General features: G+C 35.9%; 1 non-coding gene across 1 annotated transcript; it reads right to left on the reverse strand.

Moving 5' to 3' along the window:
* Positions 1–10,562: 10,562 nt before the first annotated feature.
* Positions 10,563–10,669, reverse strand: LOC122115581. The gene has a single exon (XR_006148800.1). It is a non-coding gene; the product is annotated as a U6 spliceosomal RNA (small nuclear RNA).
* Between the last annotated feature and the right edge of the window lie 11,866 nt (positions 10,670–22,535).

Genomic DNA, 22,535 nt, shown 5'->3' on the forward strand with positions numbered 1-22,535 from the left:
CCTGCTCCACCACAAGCCTCTCTACCTCCCACATCTACTCTCTCAATGCCTTGCCTTGCTCTCCAGATAATCCTGCCCCCTATTGGCTCCTCCCTCAGTTAGACATCTTACTCCACAAGATACACTGCCCAAAATTATCCTACACCATTGTAGCTCTTCCACTCTTTCTCAAAGCCCCTCCTCCAACTAGCCCCATGGCTCCAAACCCTGCCCTGCTCCTGAAAAACCCCACTAGAAAACCCCCACCACACTATGCCATTTCTGGACACCCACATTGCTCCACTGGAAACCACTGCACCATTTGCCCTCCCTCTTAAAGGCTCACTAGACTCAACTGTAAATCCCAGTCCCTCCATACTCCCTTTTGGAAGGTTGTTTTGCCCTGCTGGAAATCCTGTCCATAATCCATGTCCTGCCTTAAAACACTGAAATACCCATCCAATCTTACTCTTCTTTACGAAGTGTTGAAAGGCTACACCAGAAACCCCATCCTACCTAGTCTAGTGCACTGGATCTTATCACTGCTCTCACAAAGCCCTGGTCCTTAAAAACGCCTCCATACATTGTGACTACATCCTGCTCTGCTGGAAACCCCACCTCCACCCTAACACAATTCCCAAAGGCCTGCCATTCTCCATGAGAAACCCCGCCCCTTGCTAACCTATGTCTTCTGAGTACCACCTTGCCCTCTCAAAGCCACACCCTGAAAAGCCACTCCCTCATAGCTCCACATTCCTGCTCCAGAATCCCCACTTTCTGTCAACCTCTTGCCTCCATTCCCTGCCCTGACTTATGGGAAACCTCACCCTACATATCCCACAAGGGCTCACAGTGTTCCACAAAATCCCCTCCTCTAAGTAACCTCCTCCTTTGTAGCCTTATTCTTCCTTCTCAAAGCCCTGCCCCAAACAGCCTCCTCCCCAGTGACCCAACCTTCTTCCAATGAAAACCTGTCCACCTGCCAGCGTCCGTCCTAAGTCCCATCTACTCCACAAGAGACCCCTCCCCTAACAAGTCTAGTCCTTCCTGTTCCCTCCCTGATGTCTCAAAGCCCTACACACACTGGCCTTCACCCTCAAAGCCCTGTCCTGTTCCACCATACAGGCTGTGCCAATACCAACTCCTCCCTTAAACCAGACAGAGCTCCACCAGAAACCCAATATCACCTCACCTATGAAGGTCTCATCTAGTAATTTTTATAACAAATGTAATTTTGAACATATCTGGGGAAATAAAACTTCCTGCCTGCAGCTGGGCTCAGTCACAGAGAAGGATATGTGCCTGTTTTTGATTTTTCAGCTAGTCCTGACAATGCAAAAAGTTCAAGAACTCAAGCAAATAATATGGACTAGAAGTATGGCAACAGTGGTTGAGCTGCTTGGTGCTATACAACAAAAGTCCTGTCTAGCAAGCAGAGAACTCCTGGATAGAACCCTAGTCATCCTCCTCTCTTCCACCAAAAAGCCTAAATAAGTTTGTTCTATTTAAACATCTAATTTCAAGGCCACTGAAAGATCAGAGATGGTGACATTTCTTTAAAATCAGGTATTCAAAAGAGACAAAGTTATTTAGACTTGAAAGAATTGAAAAGAAAGGAAAATGCATGTGATTTTTGTTAGCTCCATAATTCTTGAAAACATAAAATGCATATATCCATGTATGTATGTATATACATGCAAGTAAATATATATGCAAGTAGTTCATCTCTTTTCTGTGTAACAAATGGTACAAATGAATCTGCACAATCACTACTCAAAGGCATGAATATACAAAGAGAAGGAGCAAAGAACTTGTATTTCAGAAATCTATGGCTAGACAATAACCCTGAAAATCTTTTACATCAGTTTGCATTTGTCAGTTACTGCAGTAAAGGGACAGTAAGGCAACAATGTGATATCAGGCAGAAGAAATAAGAGAAATGAGAGATGAGAGATACAAATGGTACAATATTCTTTCTGATGGGTAAGTAGAATTTCCAATGTGTGTGTGTGTGTGTGTGTGTGTGTGTGTGTGTGTGTGTGTGTGTGTGTGTATTACATTTTCTTCATTCATTTCTCACTTGAAGGGTATCTGGGCTGATTCAGTAAGCATGGTTGTGCTGAAACTTTAACTATATCCTGGTTTGTAAACTTTCAGGTAAATACCTAGGAGTACAGTTGATGGAAAATATGGAAGTGGGTAGTCAAAAGAGAGGTAAAGGGAGAAAAGATAGAATGAAGAAGAGGAATTGGAGGAACAGTAGAGAGGAATCCAGTAAATTTCCTACAAAATTAAGAAAAGTGAAGGAAGATTTTCAAAGAGGAGCGATGGATGAGAATGTTGAAAGGGTTGGCATTGATCAAAGTATACTGTACGCATTAACTGCTTTATTTAATGATAACTCAAAATAATGATTAAAAATCATGTCCCGAAAATGTTATGCAATTAGAGGCAAAGCATGAGAATGTGCACAGATCATCTCTAGGGTCTATAAATATTTTTTCCTTAGGATGAGTTTTAGAACAACAGTAATGATGCCTATCATCTGAAGAAAATTTAATGATTTCCAGCTATTTAACATAATCATTTTAGTTGATATGGTTCAAGTGGCATTGGCTACCTCGTGACCAACGCTCTCAGATATTGAATTCAAGACTTGATCTTGAACATAAGTAAAAACAATCAATAAAAGTCAAGCACTTTCCCGGGCACTAGTAGCTCATGCCTTTAATTCTAACTTTAATCAGAAGGCAGAGATCTGGGGATCTCAGTTCAGTATCAGCTTGGATAGGAAAGTCTGTGCAATTCTGGTCTCCAATTCACTGCCAAAGAAAGCTGGAAGTGGATTCGTGGCTCGTAGCCTACAGAATAAAGCTCAAGAACAGAACCCAAGCCTTGAGTTAAAGCCTTAGAATAGTTCATATATATACACAAATGAAGTAAGTCTCTCAAGTTCTCAACCTTCAATTTCTCTAATCTTAACTCTAATCCTGGTCAAAACCCTAAGAGTTACCGTGATGATAATAGTAACCCAATCCTAAAATTAATGGAAATTACTCCAGTTTAGATACATCCTTACAGATACCCATTGTCTTTGAAATGATTTGCAATTTGCTCCAAATCCTACAGATTTCCTAACCTGGACTCTGAAATCTATCTTGTTCCCTATTAGGAATCATTAACCTCAAATTCTCATATCATGAAAAATACCATAGTTTCCATTGATCTTAATTTTTACTGAACTCTTGTATATCCAAAAAGAAGCTGCGGGTTTACTTAAAATCTACTCTCCTTCCAAACCCTAATGATATATCTAAACCTTACTAGAAACCTAACTCTAAATTTAACCCTATTGAACCCTGAATAGGAAAATTAGGGAAACTCTGTAGTTTTTGTTAAATTTCGCACTTACTTTACTTGAAAGTGTTAGTAGAAACTCAGTTTTACCTTAAAGCTTACCGTTCCCTAACCCTAAGCCTAAACGGAATTAGGAAAGTAAACCTAAACTTAGAACTAATGGCCTTTGGAGTCTAAAAGCCACACAAATACATTTGTTTTTATTCATCCTAACTTCAACTCATCTTTCTAAAAATAGTTTGTAGTTTCACTCATTATCTTGTCTTTATTGTAACCCTAACCCTAACTGGAATATTGATGTTAACCCTCACCCAAATCATACTCTAATAGTAATATTATTAGCAGTTTTCTATTTCACATTCATCCTAATTCTAACTCTACTTGTTATTCTAAGATTTACTTTCACTTTGACCCTAATTTTTCCATTTTCCTAATGCTTACTCTAAGCCTAGCTGGAATTAAAAACCTAACTTTCACCCTAATGATAATCCAAATCTAATGTTTAAGAAAAATACTCTAGTTTTTAATGATTCTAATGAATATTCCAGTTTTCACTCTGGAAATGAGTTTCAGTTTGCCCTAATTCCCGCAAATTTTCTGACTCTACCTCGAAAGTTATGTTGTTCCCTAACATGAGCCATTATATTACTTGTCTTCAAATTCTCTTACCAGGAAAATACTGTAGTTTCCATTGATTCTCCCTTTTCCTGAACCACTGTATCTGAAAACAGTTTCAGATTTTCTTACCATCTAGTCCATTACTTAATGCTAACTCTCAACATAAACCTGACTGGAAAACTCTCATTAATCACTACAAGAATGATCACTGAGGAATAAATATAATGATAATGTTCTAGTTACTATTCAGCCTCACATATTTGCTTTTACTTGTTAGTGAACACAATTTTATACTAAAAGCTTTCTTATTCATAACAGTAAATATAATCAGTAAATATAATCAAAAGAAAATACTGACCCTAATCATAATCCAAATTATATGACAATACTAACACACAAGTACACTAGTTTTCACTCATCCTTCCAAACATAGGTTACAATTTTTCCAATATCTTAGTCATTTTCTAACCCTAAACTTAATTTTTCTTAACTGGAACATTGAGAATAACCATCAGCCTAATTGTAAGTAGATTCTAATATTAAAATCAATACTTTAGTTTACATTCATTCTAATTCTTATCAGGAGTATATTAAAATTTACCTTCAATTTGACCCTCATTTATTTTCTCCTTCACTCCAAGCCTAACCATGGCTGGAATCCTAACCATAACCTTGACACTAATCGTATCCCAATTCTAAAATGTATGAAAAATGCTCGTTTTGTGCAAGCCTAACTGAAATTCCACTGGTAATTCTTGAAATAAATTGCAGGTTTTTGGTAAACCCTACGGAATTTTTCACTCTTAATTCTGAATGCATTTTGTTCCATAACAGGAATCATTATACCCATTGATCTCAAATCCTGATATTAAGAAATACATTGTACGTCCATTATCCCAGCTTTTCCTGAATTCCTGGAATCTGAAAAATGGGTTCAGCTTTACTTAATATTTAACATTTCTTTTTTTTTCTTTTTGTCGGTCATGGGGCTTTCACTCTGTGCCAGGGCATGATTCCTGGGTACTTTAGCTCAAGGTCTGCATTCAACCAATTGAGCCACAGCACCACTTTTGTGTTTTATGGTGGTTAATTTCACATAAAAGTCTCATGGACTTTCCTGCCTGGGCTACCTTTGAGCTGCGGTCCTCAGAAAACAGCTTCCTGAGTGGCTAGGATAATAGGTGCGAGCCACTAGTTTAACCCATTTCTCTATCCTCAACACCGGTTAACCAGAAACCTAATCCAAATCACATTCGGAATTTAACACCAAATGGTTAATGTAAGGAAAATTGTTTAGATTCTATTCAATCGCACATTTTTTTGTCTTCTACTTCTAATTGGAAAACTAAAATTTACCTTAAAGCTTATCCTTCCCTAACCCTAACTGGAACAAAAAAGTATCTCACACTTTAAACCAAATTATATCTGAACGTTTAAATTAACAGAGACTGGTTTTCATTCATTCTTGCCATTCATTCTTCTTAAAATATGTGGCAGTTTTACACAATGTCTTACATGTTTTTCTCATCCTAACTCCGCTCTAACTGGCACACCTTGACTAATCCTAAGCCTACATATAACCGAATCATCGTGTTAATAGCAAGCCACTTTTTTCATATTTATCCCAACTCTTGCTCAGCGTGTAGGTCTAAATTTTACTTGCATTTTGAACATAAATTTTTAAATGTTTTTCTATTTCCTGTCAGGTTTTATTTTTTATTATTTTTTAAAAATTTTATTTTGTTGCAAAGATGCTTTAAGGAGGGATTAGTTACATGTATAAGGTAAGGATTACGTTTCTTGTTGAGCATTGTAACCCACTTCTTTCTTGTTCTCCCACTACCCCATCCCTCCCCAATTCCTTTACTCCTCCCTCCCCTTGGTGTAAACTTCATTTTCAACATAGTGTCTTGTGAGTATCATTGTTGCAATGGGTCATCCTTTGATGAACCTAAATTTTCTATTTCTCTAATCCTAATTCTAATTCTGGCTGGGATCCTAACCTTAACCATAATAATAATAATAGCTCAATTCAAAAGTTAACAAAAGATAGTCAGGTTTTTGTTATTCCTATTAATTCACTGTACATCTTGAATTAACTTGCAGTTTAGCTTAAATCTTCCAAGTTAGTTTATATGTGCATATATGAAGATGTAATTTTATGTGACTAACAGAAGATCTTTGGAGGAATGAGTAATGAGAAGGAAATAGAGGGAGTATAATCAAATATGTTAAATATATTATGGAATTGTCACTTCTGACAATTAATATCCATTAACAAAATAACTAAAAATTTATAAAGAACACTGCCTTCTAGTGTTCTTTAAGAGAGCCATGATCTGTCTTCTGAAAAAAATAAACTCGATAAACATTTTTTATACATAATTTATATTTTTGTCCAATTATTTAACTTAATGAATAAAAATTTATCGAATAATATTCCATGACAAAATAATATAAAACAGTTACTTAGCAATTGTTTCAGAAAAAGTTATTTTCATGAGTTTTAGGAAACAGGATTGCTATTTTCCTACAAAGCAATGAATTAGTTTTACTAATCTATATTTGTAGTAAGTTTAGAGAACTTAATTGGCATGAAAAACAACTAACTCTACATCTTATTTCTTGAATGAGTGATATTTTAAACATTTCCTTTTATTCAAATAAATACTTAGGTTTATATTTCAAAATAAGTGCACTTTTATCTCATTTCAGAACTAGTACTTACCCTGCAATTAAATGTACTAGCATATTCAGGTATTTAAAAGCTAAATTTTTTATGTTTTATATGTAGCTCTACATATTCAGAATGACATGATTTTTTTATTCATAAATGTCTAACCTCAGATTTTTGCTTTACCAGTATAAATTGTCCCATGAGGTTGTAGTGAAAGATCCAGTAACCAGAGTGGTCAAAACCATTTCCGGAATTCTAAATTTTAAATCAAATCATTTTTAAGCTTTGATAATATCATTTATTGTCTCTTCAGACCAATTAAGCTAAAACAAATACTACTTTTTAAACATTTCACTCATATTGTAAAGAATATTAACATAGATCAAAAAGAGACTATTTCAGACTCACCATATTTGGTGATCTTAGTGGGAAGAATGTAGAGAGTAGAAGGTCCTTATACTCAATAAGTAGTTTTGCTTAAATTAAATCATATATCTGGATTTCCAATTTGGAGGTTAATCAAATGGAAACAGGAAAATAATAAAAAATATTTTGGGATCAACAGAAAAAGATATTTGTGCATGTACCACAGTTGCTTTATTAGTTTGTAGTTGAACACTGGACTTCGATTTATATCTTGGCTGTTGTTGTGAATAATGTGAATAACAATGAACTACAGATATATTTATGAGTTACCCAGAGAGAAATAATCACACGATTGGTGGGTCAGATGATATTTCAACTTTGGATGTCTTTAGAAAACTGCATACTACTTTCTACAATGAGAACACTAACCTGCATTTTGACCAAGAGTGTAGAAAATTTCCTTTTCTCCACAGTGTCGCCAGCCATTATTACCTTTTGAGTTTATTTAAATGGCAGGTTTTTACTGTGTGCAGTACCCAAGACTGGTCTTAGACTCAAATCCTTTTACTCCATCCTCCAATCACTAGGAATTACGAGCCTTTACCACCACACCTGGTTCCTTGGATATTTTTGATGAGAGTTATAATAGTTAAGAAGTAATATCATATAATAATTTTGAATTGCGTTTCTCTAATGACATCTGCTCACAAAGCATTAAGCCAGCATAGAAGTTGTATTAAATACAAATTTGTAAATCCACAGGCGATTTTCAGGCTTTTTGGAAAACATGTCTATTCAGAACTTTTGTCCATTTTTAATCAATTTTCTTGTTAATCTGATCTTTAATCTCCCTATAGAAAATCAATAATTAATTCATAGTAGTAGAAAGGAAAAAGATTAAGCAGCTCCTAACATTTTTAAATTTTTATTAACATGATATTTTTAAAATCATTTTCTGTTAACGCTTGAGAATATATAACTCAATGTAGTTAGACCTTTTACAAGGCTATATATATATTATTTATTTTACTTTGATTGTTCTTTCTAAAGGCTACATGGCTAATTTCACTTGGTTTCTTTCAGCCTCATGTTCTTCAGATTTCAAACTGAAGAATAAATGGAAGGAAGCAAACAAAAATTATAGTTCCCCTCATCTGATGATGCCTCTACAAGAATGAGGAAAGTGTTCATCCTTCTAAGGACCTATGATAGACTATCAAAAAGACATTTTATTCTTCTAGGTCTTCCTTATCTTTGCGATGTAACTTAAATGATGTAAAACACAACATACTGCTCAGATACTTTCATGTTTTATCAGTTTTGCATATTTTCATATGGATTTCACCTCAGTCTACAACATTCCCTCATCGTTCTGTCCCTGATATTTTTACACTATCATGACATAAGATAACCAGTTCGATTTACAGCATAAGAAGTTATACACCTGGCTTCCTTGGATGCAAAGCATGGTCAGTAGATATTACTTCTGGTTGCTCACACTACATGTAATGGTTTCTGTACTACTTATCATATTCTTTTTAGTATTTTAAAAAGAATGGTGGCTAAACTCAAAGCTCATTCATAGGTTTATGTTAAGTGTTTCACAAGTTTTATCCTCTTAATTCTTAAGATAACATTTGCTATAATGCTAATGATATTACCATTGTAGTGTTGGGAAAAATTGTAGTTAAAGACAGTAAGTGCATGGCCCAAAGACAAACACAGTAAGGAAGGAAATGAGTCAAAGTTTCCAAAAATCTTTCAGCAATACCAAAAAGGTGGGTAAAATCTCTCCATTCTTTATACTCTCAATTCAATATTCATATTGCCCAAGAAATAATGGCATAGCAAGTATTGCCCATGGTGATTGTTTTCTGTCACATTTTGTCTTCAACACAGACTGCGTTGGTGACATTGGGTTATCATGCACAGAGCTGAGTTATAAATTGATGTCCGAAGACAGCCAAATTTCTTCTGTCCCACAGTTCGTTTCTTTTTTAAAAAGTACTAAAACTTTTAAATACCATGACTTTCTATCGTTTAACAATCCCCAAACGAATTATATTATCATAAAATCACTCCAAAAGGCTTTCAAATTAGATGATAAAACAGGCTCCCTTGAAGTAAATTTTCTTTTATTTTAAAAATTATTCTAAAAGCCTTGTTCTGGCTGGTCACACCTATAATCCTATCTACTCTGAATATTTGCTCAGGAGACTGAGATCTGTGGATAACACTTGGGAGCCAATCAGTGCCAAAAAAAAAACACGTCATGAAATTATTTTTCAAAAAGTTTAATGAACTAGCAAAGAGCCAGGAATTGAGATGTAGCTTATATCGTAGCTAGATAGTAAAAGCCTAGCAAAACCTTGAAGACCTGATTTTAAACTCTCAGCACGCCAATATACATGCATGGCGTGTGTTTGCACGCACGCGTGTGTTTGATTGTGGGGTGCCGCACTCACTCACACACACACACAAACAGACCACACATTTATTCAAATTACCTTCATATCAGTGTTCTGCATTAATTTCTTTGTTAACGATATTATATGGGTAAAATAGAGGAAATAAACTCTTCCATCTCAGAGCATTTTATATGTTTTTTATTGTAATAATACTGCGCAGAGGGGTCACATTTACATGAACAAGGAAACTAGTATATTTCCTAACAATCATTGTTAACTCCTCCTTTGTATTTCCCCTACCATCCCTTCCCTCCCACCTCCACAAGTACACTCCCCTCACCCTTCCTTCCTACGCCTAAATTGTAAAGTTCATTTTTCAACATAGTGTCTTGTGCATCTCATTGTTACAACGGGTCAACCTGTATCCCTATTTGAACATTTTTTCCCTTCCCTTCCCCAAATTAAAGAAGCATACATACAAGACATAAGTGCACCAACTTCAAATACAGAGAAAACAGGGGTTATAGCGTGGGGAGAAACATACAAAGAAACAAAAAAAATGACATCGCACATTATAAGTACGTTAGAAACAATAGCAAGAAACAAAAAAAAACACTTGTGTCCCTATCTTGGGGATCAATTTCTTTAACATCATCTTATCTGGATATATGCACATATCTTTTGAACTTTTCTGCTTATCCAAGACATATATTCGTTATTGAAAATAAGGGAAATCATGGGACCTATATTTATTTGGACTTGGCTTACTTTACACAATAATTTTTTTCCAAGTCTTTCCATTTCCTAACAAATTGGGAGATGTCATTCTTTCTGATGGAGGCATAGAATTCCATTGTGTATTTATACCACATTTTCTTGATCCATTCATCTAATGGGGGCATCTGGGTTGATTCCATATCTTAGCTATCGTAAATAATGTTGCAATAACCATAGTTGTGCTGGTAGTTTTAGTATGGTCTTGTTTATGATCATTTGGGTAAATCCCCAGAAGTGGACTACTGTGTCATAGGGGAGTTCAAGTGGAGTATTTTGAGGAAACTCCATACTACTTTCCAAAGTAGTTGAACAAGTTTACACTCCCACCAAGAATGCAGTACAGTTCCCTTGTGGCCACATACCTTTCAGCATCTGTTGTAAAAAATATGGAACGCTCCACAAATCTGCATGTCATCCTTGCGCCTGGGGTGTGCTAATCTTCTCTGTATTGTTCCAATGTTAGTATATGTGATGCTAAATTGAGCACAAAACATTTTTTATATATAAAGTATAATTTTTATTGTTTTTATTAAACTAGACCATTCAACAAAAAGTAAGTTCAAAAGAATTTTTGTGAAATTTTAGAATCATTTATTTCTTACATAAGCACACATTTAAGAATAAAATCAAGATAGACATGCCAAAAACAAAATAATTCTGGATATTTATTGTTCAAGAGATGTGTAGGAGGAGGAATTCAATTATTCTATACAAGGCACCTGTCAAAATTAACATTGCAGAAAGTGGTAAGGTTTGTTAAAAGTTTTAATGTTTTAAATATGCTTACTTTGGGGATTTTGCTTATATATGGCAAAAAATAGGACTATTTGGCAAGTATAAAACTTTTCTATAAAGTATTTAATATTTATGGTAGCAGACATTAAGCATTAATATGTACATTTCAGAGTTTATGGAAACTTTATTAATGAGGAGTTGCAAAGCCTTTGTGTAAAGAAGCAGAGTGAAGAGTTAAGATTTTAACTACACAGTTTCTGTTAAAACTTTAGGGATTGCTTACTTCATTTGTTAGCAAGGAATAAATGATGATATAAGCCATAATGTACACATGTATGTTACTATTCACACACATACATATACACATGTATACGTGCACACACGGAGAAAGACACATAATTACAGCCAACATAAGTTTCACCAGTTGTTGAATATGCCTTAAACGGAATACTTGGAACAATATGTGTTGAAGATGTATTTGTCTCTAAGAGTTCTTTTACCACTCCTCTTATCTCTTAAAACTGGTAGTTTTAGAGAGATTTGACTTACAAAATGCTGTACAAGTGATAGCAAGTCAATTGGGTATAAGTCATATGGTGTCTCCCTTCTTCTCACGGAATTCTTAGTCTTGTAGACACTCTCAACAACCAAAGTAGCAAGAGAATACCCTGGTAAAGAGTAAAGTTATAAGGCTTTAAATAGCATCTTTACTTGAGCTCTTTTTCCAACAGCCAGCATGAATTCCTAGGCAGATGAGTGAATCCTCAGAAAACTGGACTCTACATATACATTTAACTAACCTATGTGAAAATTCCTATGAGAGAAATGCTGACTGAGGTCTTGCTGATTTCCTGGCCAAGAAATTAAGAAAAAAAAAGAAAGTATTTTTAATGTTTTAAAGTTTGAGAGTAATTTGTAACCTGTCAATAAATGTGTAGAACACAATTATACCAACTGACAAAAAAATGATGGCATTTCATTTATGTGCTCTTGGACTTGGCCAGTGATTTTAGATGTGTCTATAGAAGTAGAATCAGCATAAATCAAGCCAGCATTTCTTCATTTAAGATATGAGGAAAGGATACTGGTTGACCCATTGTAACAATGAGATATACAAGACACTCTATCAGAGGATGGGTGAAGGCGGGAGGTGGGGAGGTGTGAAGGGAAGGGATGGTAGGGTAAAAACAAAGGAGGGGGTAACAATGCTCAATAAGAAATGTACTCATTACCTTACTTATGTAACTGTAACCCCTCTGTACAGTATTTATAATAAAAATATATATTAAAAAGATACAAGGAAAACTTGTGTCCATATATGAAGTGGTATTTGTCACTCAATATAAGTAAGGTATTGGTTTTAGGACCACAGGCTTATTACTTTGGATACTCAAAATCTCTACATGAACACAGTATATTATTTACATTAGAACCTGCCCACAAGCTAGTGCAGTATAATTGCTATGAGAATTTTTACTACATTCTATATTTGTAATGAAACTAAAAGTATATGCACTATCAACAGATACAAATTTTTTCAGATAAATTTTGTATGCAGTTTGTGGATGGAATTTGGAGAACAATTTTGATAAGCACAAATTTCATCAAAAAGACCAGTCTGCAAATTATTTATTTTTGCGGGGGAGGTCTGGTCGTGGGGCCTGAACTCTGGGCATGGGCGCTGTCCCTCAGCTCTTCAGCTCAAGGGAAGTGCTCTACCACTTGAGCCACAGTGCCACTTCCAGCTTTTTTCTTTTTGCTTATGTGATGCTGAGGAATCGAACCCAGGGCCTCATGCATGCAAGGCAAGCACTCTACCACTGAGCCACCTTGCCAGCCCCCAGTCTGCAAATTGTAAAAAGGAGCTAATACAGCATCATTGAATAGTATGGAACTCCAAGGAGAAGTACTTGGATTGAGACAATATCAGAAAGTGTAACAACCCAAGGACATTTTAGAAATGCAGCTGCTAGATTTCTCATGTAGAGCTTTCATAACAGTTTGTGAAGCACAAATCAGATCCTCACTGAAGTGTAGATGGTTTTCCGTCAACTTTCTGTCATGATCAGTCATTATCAATCAACATATAGCTAATCTTGAATAATCCTCTAATAAAATGTTGATGCCGTGTTTATATGCAGAAAACATCGGAAGGCTAACTTGTTCCAATTAGGATAGTCTGTATTCTATGATCCATCCGAGAGAAAACTAGGTAAGCATCCATTTACAACCTTCTGAATAATTCTGATTCTGCCCACATCACTTATCTATCCATACATGTGCCCTAGTGAAACGATTTTAAAAGAATTTATCATTTAAATTTAAATTTAGGGTTCCGGGAAGATAGCAGAGGAGAAGCTGGAAGCTAAACAAGCTCTCATATAGAAAGCAGTATTAGTGCTCCAGTGAAGAGTCCTAAGCCAGAGAAGCACACCAAGTGTGCCAACACAGTACAGAGAGTTAGGCCAGAGAGGGAAAATCCAGTCAAGGAGACAAATCTGAGCACTTGCCAGCAGCCGGGACTGCTGTGGTGGGGGCGGTGGTGTCCGTAGCCACCATACCTGCAACACAGAGAGTCTAGGACAAAGGCGCCAAATGCAGCAGGAGAGAGGATTCTACTCAACACCAGCAAGAACTGACAAGGAGCAGATATCTTCATTCTTCAGATCGCCGACTAGAGATGACCCAGGAACCAGACTCCTGTTTGAATAGAAGCCTGACTTCCTCATTCCTTCTCAGAGAGCAGAGAAAGGAGGCCACCCCTCCCTGCCCACTACTAGAGATCTCCATCTTTGATAGTGGCAAAGGCGTGGCTGAGCATCTACCTCCAACTCAGTCCTTGGATGAAAACAAAAAGTCATTTAGCAGGTCATAGGAAACTAACCTGACCTGCCAGGCTCAGCTCCACCCAGAAGAAAGTCACCCAGCCTGGGCCTGTGCCAGCCCCAGGAGTGGTTTTCATCACTAGGTAAACAGAGCCAGAGGCTGCCCCTCCCTACAGCAGCCTAGATAATCAATTGAAATTCAGTAACATTAAACATTGAGAATGGCTCCTGGGCTGGGCTCTGTGACTGCCTCAGATGCTAGCCCCTCAGGGAAAAGCTACTGTTTGCTAAAAGACCTCAACTCTACCCAGAACCTAGCCCCACCACAGAATCTCCAAACTAGAAGAAACAGCCATCACCCTCTTTTGTGATATTCAAAGCAGATCTCCCTCCCATTGAAGTAGCCTGGGAGGTAGATGACAAAATCTTAGGTAAAGCAAAGCATTTTTCTGCCTGCTCAAACAAACTGACTTAAGAAAACAACCGAGCTACAGGAAAATCAAACATCACAATCAGACCAGAGACTCCAACAAGAGACTGGTAATGGACACAAGGGAGATACAGGATCTTCCCATCTCACCCCCAAAAAGCAAAGAACTCTTTTTTTGGTACATTTTATTAAAATTTTTTTAACATTTTTAATTTTTAACTTTAAAAAATGTTTTCTATTAACTTTTTTTTCTTCTTCTTATAATTTTTATTTTAGGGGTATGTGTGTGTGTGTGTGCTTTTTTTCATATTTGTTTAGCTCTACTGACCTTTTGATCATTTTTTCCTTTCTTTCTCATTCTTTTCACTTTTTCTTCTCTTTCGTTCTTCTTTGCATGATTTAATCGCTTTTCTGCTCATTCTCAGATATACCTGTAGTCAATTATTAGACCTTATCCCCCATTGTATACACACTTAATCCAGAAAATTATTACTGAATTCAAAACCTTTTAGACTTTCCTTAATAGCCGTATTACCTCTATATACCTATATAAAATTTTACACATTTTTATTTTGTAATTTTTCACGTCTCATTTCTATTCCTCCCCTTCTCTTATCCTATTCCTGTCCTTCGCTGAACATTATGTTTTTAATTTGCATAATTTTAAGTGTTTCACTTTTTAATTTTTAATTTTTTTTTTTACTATTTTTCCTTGTCTTTATTTCTCTTTCTTTTTCCCCTCGTCTCTACTATCAATCTATCCAACCTATTTCCTGCTTTGAGATTAGGACTAAGTTAGCTCTCCCTCTACCTTTCCACATCCATCTATTCCTATTTACACCCATATCTCTCACTAAACCTAATAACTTCTTGTTTGCCAAATTCTTCTTTGTGGTTCGTAGCCTATTAATACATAGTTGTTTGATGTTGAAAAGTATATCTGTTGAACTAGATTATATCTGCAGGCTTTGTACTGTGCAACTACAGACTTTGTTGATGCTTGCCTTAAGATAGTTTTCTAGGACCAAACTGGTGTTACTCTCATCACAAATGGGCAGAATAAGCCGGAAAAACACAAGAAAACTGGCAAGTCCGGGTATCTCAACTCCACTCATGATAATCAGTGGACAGAACAGATAATGAATAATCCAGAAGAGAGCTCCCAAAAAGCTCTACAAACACTAATGGTAATTATGGTAAATGAAAAGATTGAAAACCTGCAATGGACTCTGTGTGATCATGATAGGGAGAGAGAGGAGGCAAGCCAAAGATCAAAACAGGAAGCTCATGGGCATGAGGAAGCTACTCAAAGATACATAAAGGAATTGCCTGAGCAGTTTGATTACACTCAAAAAGAAATAAAGGAATTGTGTGAGCAGGCTGAGATAAATCAAAGAGAACTACAGGAATTGCATGAACGTGAGGAAGTTAATCAAAGAGTAATACAGAAAATGAGAGAGCAGGATGAGAATAGACAGAGATCACTAGAGGCATTCATGCAATCCATAAACAGAGAGCTGAAAGAAGTCAGGGAGTCCACAAAGGGAATGCTGAATGGATCCCAACAGAAGAAGTGGGAGTCCAAGGAAACCATAACTAATCAACTAAGTGATTTGAGAATAAACACTGAACACTAAATTAAGGAAGTAAAGAATTTCATACAAGATCTAAAACAAAGATCCAAAAAAGAATTTGAAGCCATAAAAGCCCAACAACTATAAGGAAATAAAAAAAAGTAGAAAGTCTGGATAGTGGAATAGACCATGCAGAAGACTGAATCCTGAGGATACAAGACAGCCTAGATATTATAGAGAAAGAACATACAACCATCCAAGACAAATCCAAGAAATATGATAGATCTATTCAACATTCAACTCTTGGAAGACACCATTACAAGGCCTAATCTGAGGAAAATGGGTGTAGAGGAGCACCTAGAGCCAGAAGTCAATGGTCTAGGAAATTTGTTTAACAGGATCCTAGGAGAGAACATCCCAAACATGCAAAAAGATAGGCCTATTCAGATACAAGAAGCTTTTAGAACTCCCAATAGACCAGACCAGAACAGGATATCCCATTGTCACATTATAATATGCACAGGATCAATTCAGACCAAGGAAAAGATCCTTAAAGTTGTTATGGAGAAAAGATCAATCACCTGTAAAGGGAAACCAATTAGAATCACCTCAGATTTCTCAGCAGAGACAATCAAAGCAAGAAGAGCCTAGAATGATGTAAGCCATGCCCTAAAGACAAACACGTGTCAACCAAGAATAATTTTCCCAGCTATACTCTCCTTAATAATCGGATGTCAAATAAAACACTTCCATGGCAAAGAAAAATTGAAACTATATATCTCTACCAAACCAGCCCTACAAAAGAATCTTAAAGATGTCCTACACAGAGAAAACCAACAAGACCACAATAAAGGCCAAGAAACAGCACCCAAACTGAGAATCCAAGAACCATAAGAAGAACACAGTTGCGGCAGCCCCTAACAAGTTGGATAAAATGGCAGGAACTCCCAAATACCTCTGAGTTCTATCTCTCAACATTAACGGACTTAATTCTCCAATTAAGCAACAAAGTGTGTCTACTTGGATTAAAAAGCAAGATCCTTCTATCTACTGCCTTCAGGATTCACATCTTGGCCACAAAAACAAACATTTTCAATTATAAAGGCTAGAACAAAATCTACCAAGCAAATGGTCCCCATAAACAAGAAGGATTTGCAATCCTAATATCAGATAAAATAGACTTTTAATTAAAATTAGTGAAAAATTCGGTACATACTAATTAAGGGATTACTCCTTTAGGAGGATATTACAATTCTAAATATCTATTTGCCAAACAACGGAGCACCCAAATTTATCCAAGAAACACTATTTTCTCTCAAATCCCACATAGATCCAAAGACATTAATTGTTGGGGACTTTAACACAGAACTTTCCCCACTAGATAGCTGAATTTCGCAAAAACTCGATAGTGAAAGAGCAGATATAAAAAACTGCATAAACCAAGCAGATTTAACAGACATCTACTGAATATTTCACCTAGCAGCATTAGACAATACGTTTTTCTCCACAGCAAATGGAACATTTTCCAAAATAGACCACATTTTAGGCCACAAAGCAAAAACTTGTCCAAATTCAGAAACATTGAAGTTATACCGTGCATTCTCTCAGACCACAAGGGAATAAAATTAGAACTCAACACCAAAAGCCACCAAAAAAAGTCATGTAACACATGGATCCTGAACAACACACTACTGAATCACGAGTGGGTCATGGAAGAGATTAGAAAGGAAATTCAAATGTTCATGATATTCAACAAAAATGAACACACCAACTTGTTGTGTCCCCTGGGACACAGCAAACGCAGTATTCAAAGGCAAGTTTATACCTCTGAGTTCCTACATCAACAAATTGGAGAGATGTGAAACCAATTTAATGAGACATCCGAGCCTCCTTGAAAAAGAGCAGAAAGATAAACACAATCCAGTAGATGCAAATAAATAATTAAAATTAAATCATAATTAAATGAATTGGAATGCAAAAAAAAAAAATAGAAAGAATCAAGAAACCAAAGAGTTGAGTCTTCAAAACATTTAACGAAATTGACAGACGCTTAGCAAACTTATCAGAAAAAGAAGAGAACACACCCAAATAAACTCAGAGATGAGAATGGAAATATCAGAGAAACAACTAAGATTCAGAACATTATAAGGGAATGCTTCTAAAACCTTTAAACTAATAAGTTTGAGAACCTGGCAGAAATGGACCTTATCCTAGCAAATACTGACATGCCGAAACTAAGCCAAGATGAGTCAAACTATCTTAAAAGGCCTATACCAAGCATTGAAATAGAGCCAGCAATAAGAGACCTCCCATCTAAGAAAAGCCCAGGACCAAATGGTTTTACAGCAGAATTCTATAAGGCTTTCAAAGCAGAGATCACACCAATACTCCTCTAACTCTTCAATGAAACTGAAAGAGAAAGTTCACTAATGAACTCATTCTATGAGGCCATCATAAACCACATCCCAAAACCATGAAGGACCTCATCAAGGAAAGAGAACTATAGACCCATTTCGTTTATGAACATTGATGCAAAGTTTCTCAACAAAATTTTGGTCACTTGACTTCAACAATTCATCCAAAAAATCATACATCAGGGTCAAACAGGATTCCTTTCAGGGATGCAAAGCTGGTTTAATATATGCAAATCAATTAATATAATTCATCACATCAACAGCAGCAAGGATAAGAATCACACGGTCGTCTTGATAGACGCAGAAAAAGCATTCGACAAGATCCAACACCCCTTTATTATGAAGGTTCTGGAAAAATTAGGAATCCATGGAACATTCCTCAATAAAATAAAGGCTGCATATGACAAACCTATAGCCATCATTTTACTTAATGGTGAAATACTCAGGAATGAGACAAGGATGCCCACTCTCTCCACTTCTCTTCAATCTAGTATTTGAATGCCTAACTACAACAATAAGACAAGGTGAAAATATAAAAGGGATCCAAATAGGGAAAGAAGAAGTAAAACTCTCCCTCTTTGCAGATGAAATGTTCTTGTAATTAAAGAATCACACAGAGTCCACTCCAAAATTACTCAAGCTGATTCAAAACTTTGGCAAAGTAGCAGGGTGTAAAATTAATCGTCAAAAATCAATAGCTTTTCTGTATGCCAACAATAAGAAAAGTGTGGCTGAAATTAGGAAAGCAACTCCATTCGTAATAGCCCCACAAAAAATAAAATACCTAGGAATTAGCCAAAGAAGTGAAGGGTATCTATGATGAAGAGTTTAAAAAACTGAAAAAAGAAATCAAAACTGAACTTAGAGAGTGGCAAAAACTCCCATGCTCCTGGATTGAAAAGATCAACATCGTGAAAATGGCAATATTTCTGAAGACTATCTACAAATTCAAGGTGATACCTATCAATATTCCAACCTCATTCTTCAAGGAAATAGAACAGGCAATCAAAAAATTCATATGGAACAATAAAAGACCCTGAATAGCAAAAAATGATCCTTAACAGAAAGAACAGTGCTGGAAGAATATTAATACAAATTCAAATTCAACTACATAGCCATAGTAATCAAAACAGCTTGGTACTGGCACAAGAAAGACCTCAGGACCAATGGAATAGAATTGAAAACCTAGAAATGAACCTACAGAACTATAGCCATCTAATCTTTGATAAGGGAGCTAAAAAATAGAATGGAAGAAAGACAGCTTCTTCAGTAATTGGTGCTGGCAAAATTGGTAAACAACTTGTAGAACACTAAAGCAAGACACATATGTATCACCCTGAACCAGAATCAACTGTAAATGGATCAAAGACCTCAGAGTCAAAGCAGACACTCTGAAAACATTACAGGATGGAATAGGAGAAACCCTAGGTCTTGTTGGCTAAGGCTGAAATTTTCTTAGTAGAGACCTGGAAACACAACAAATCAAAGAAAGGTTGGACAAATGGGATTGCATAAAATTGCAGAGCTTCTGCATGGCAAAGGACATAGCTAGCAAGATTAATAGAAAGCCTATGGATTGGGAGAAGGTCTTCACTAGCCATAAAATGGACAAGGGTCTCTTATCTAAAATATACCTGTAACTCAAAAATTAAATCCCCCAAAAACAAATCTTCAAAGAAGATAAATAAGTGGGCTAAAGACTTAAAGAGAAAGTTCTCTAAAGAAGAAAGAAGGATGGCCAATAGACAAATGAAGAAATGTTCAACCTCCCTAGTCATACAAGAAATATAAATCAAAACAACATTGAGATACCACGTCATGCCAGTTAGAATAGCAAAACTCAAGAACTCTAATAACAACAGATGCTGGAGGGGATGTGGAAAGAAAGGAACATTACTGTATTGTTGATGGGAGTCTAAACTTGTTCAACCAGTTTGGAATTAATTATTGAGGTTCCTCAAAAATCTTCACATAGAGCTCCCCTATGACCCAGCAATCCCACTTTGGGTATTTACCCAAATGTTCACAATCAAGACCACACTAGAGCTTCTAGCACAACTATGTTTATTGCATCATTATTTACCATAGCTAATATATGGAATCAACACAGATGACCCTTAGTAGATGAGTAGATCACGAAAATGTGGTATATGTACACTCTGGAATTCTATGTCTCCATCAGAAAGAATGACATTGCTCCATTTGTTAGGAAATGGAAAGATTAGGAAAAAAAATATATTAGGTGATGTAAGCCAGGCCCAAAGAAACATTAAGTGCCATGTTTTCCCTTATTTGCAATAACTAGTATATATCTGAGACAAACAGAAACTGTCAGACAAGTTGATGTTAGGGAAATGAAACCTAAGATATATATTCAATTGTTTATTTTTCCTGTAATGCGATTGTTTCTAACACATTTATAAGATTATTTCTTTTTTGCTTTGTATGTCCCTCCCCCACTGTAAAAAACCCTGCTTTCACTGTACTTGATGTTGTTATAATTTGTGGAGGGGAAGGGAAAAAGCAAATCGTTTAAATAATAGGGATACAGTTGGACCATTACAACAATGAGATGTACAAGTCATTATGTAGAAAACAAACTTTAAAATTTTGGTGGGGGGCGGAAGATTGGTTGGGGAGCGGGTAGAGGACAGGAAGTTATGGGAAGGGGAAACAAAGGAGGAAGCTACCATGCTTGATAAGAAATGTAGTCATTATCTTGCCCATGTAATTGAAACCCCTTTGTACAGTACTTTCACAACAACAGCAAAACAATAAATTTAAATATGGAATCAAATTAGTTCCAATAATGCATTGCATTAAGGTATGTAGAAATAACTGAGAAACTTAAAGGTGCATAAGATTTTTTTTATTGGAAATGAAGGGATATTGGAATTTGGTTCTCTACATTTTAAGCAATTTGCTTAAAAGAATAGGCAAAATAAAATTTACATTTTCAGCAGACTTGACACGCTAAATTTTGTAAATTGAAAGGGAAACAAGCCTCAACAATATGCCAATTCTCTTCTTATTAATCTCTAAAGGTTTATGCTTCTGGTCTCTGAATATTAAAACTTCAAAAAATTTATGTTTAGTTAGTTGTGCAAAGGGGTTTTGCTTCATCAGGTCAGTGTTGAATAGAGTGTATGTGCATTTCAATATACAGTGCATCTGGATTATTGTCAAACTTCACATTTTTCTTCCTTCCCTTACCCCAAATCCACCTATCCCTTCATGTTTCCTACTTATATTCTGACATGTGTACATTGAATGTTATGAATGTATTAGTCCACCATTTCCATCTCTGTTCTTCTACTCTACTCCATTTTAGCCCAGATCCCCTTTTAAGACTTGTTTCAAATTCACGGTATTTTGTTAGATATCTCTACTTTGGCATTTGGCTATGGGCTTGCCACATCCTCTCTTCCAGGTTTGACCTACATAAATGAGTATATTTCTCCACAAAACTAATCTCAGAATGACTAAGATAGATCTCCTTTACTATTCACCTTCTGTCCTAAATTTAGAATTGGACTTTCAAGGCCATCCAATAGAGCATTTTTATTCTCTACACACTGAAGTTGGAAGGGAAATAATTTCCATGCTCTTAGCATTATGTTATCTATCATGAATTCCCATCGCTTATTTCAGAAGTCTAAATTTAAAGTCATATTTTCTGAATTATATTCACACAGTATAAGTGAATATCAAGGGTAATTTACCTAGTATTGGAAGTTTAGGGACCATCTTCAATTTCTGATGATAGAAGCAGGAATCAGTTTTAATTTTCAGTTTACACTATGTAGTGAGCCCTGTAGTCTTCTAAATTTTCGATAAATTTCAAATTACTTTCTGTTAATAATTTAAAAAGTTTTATTTCAGTATTTGAAATGCTGCTCCAATTATTTTAAAAGTTTCACAATGAGTTAGACTGAACTTTTTACTCCCATGTTCCCCACTAGTTCAGGTTACGTGTCCTTTCACTTTATTTTTTTTGAAACCAAGGGATGAGGGTAAACAGAGGGATGATCATTACTCAGATATCTCCTTCTTCTTCTGTTTCTGCTTTTCTTGTTGAGAGGAAGACTGGAGAAGGGAACAAGATTAATGCTTGACTTCACCATACAAGGGAGCATTCCTGGCATGTCAATTATTGTTTCTCTGAATCACTTAAATTGCTTCCTCTTGCCTTCTCTCTGACAGTAACCTAACTGTGGCTTCCTTGGTGCAGAAGGAAGCACACTTACAGGTTATTACCCGTAAACTGGTATTTTATATCCCAGCTTACTAATACCAAACATAAAAGCTTTGGCTAAATAAATGCAAAGGTACTGATTGTCCAACAAAACCTTAGTGAGGAGTAGACAATTCTACT

The sequence above is a fragment of the Dipodomys spectabilis genome, unplaced genomic scaffold (assembly GCF_019054845.1).
Source record: "Dipodomys spectabilis isolate Male_0828 unplaced genomic scaffold, ASM1905484v1 ptg000121l, whole genome shotgun sequence".
Taxonomy (NCBI): Eukaryota; Metazoa; Chordata; class Mammalia; order Rodentia; family Heteromyidae; genus Dipodomys; species Dipodomys spectabilis.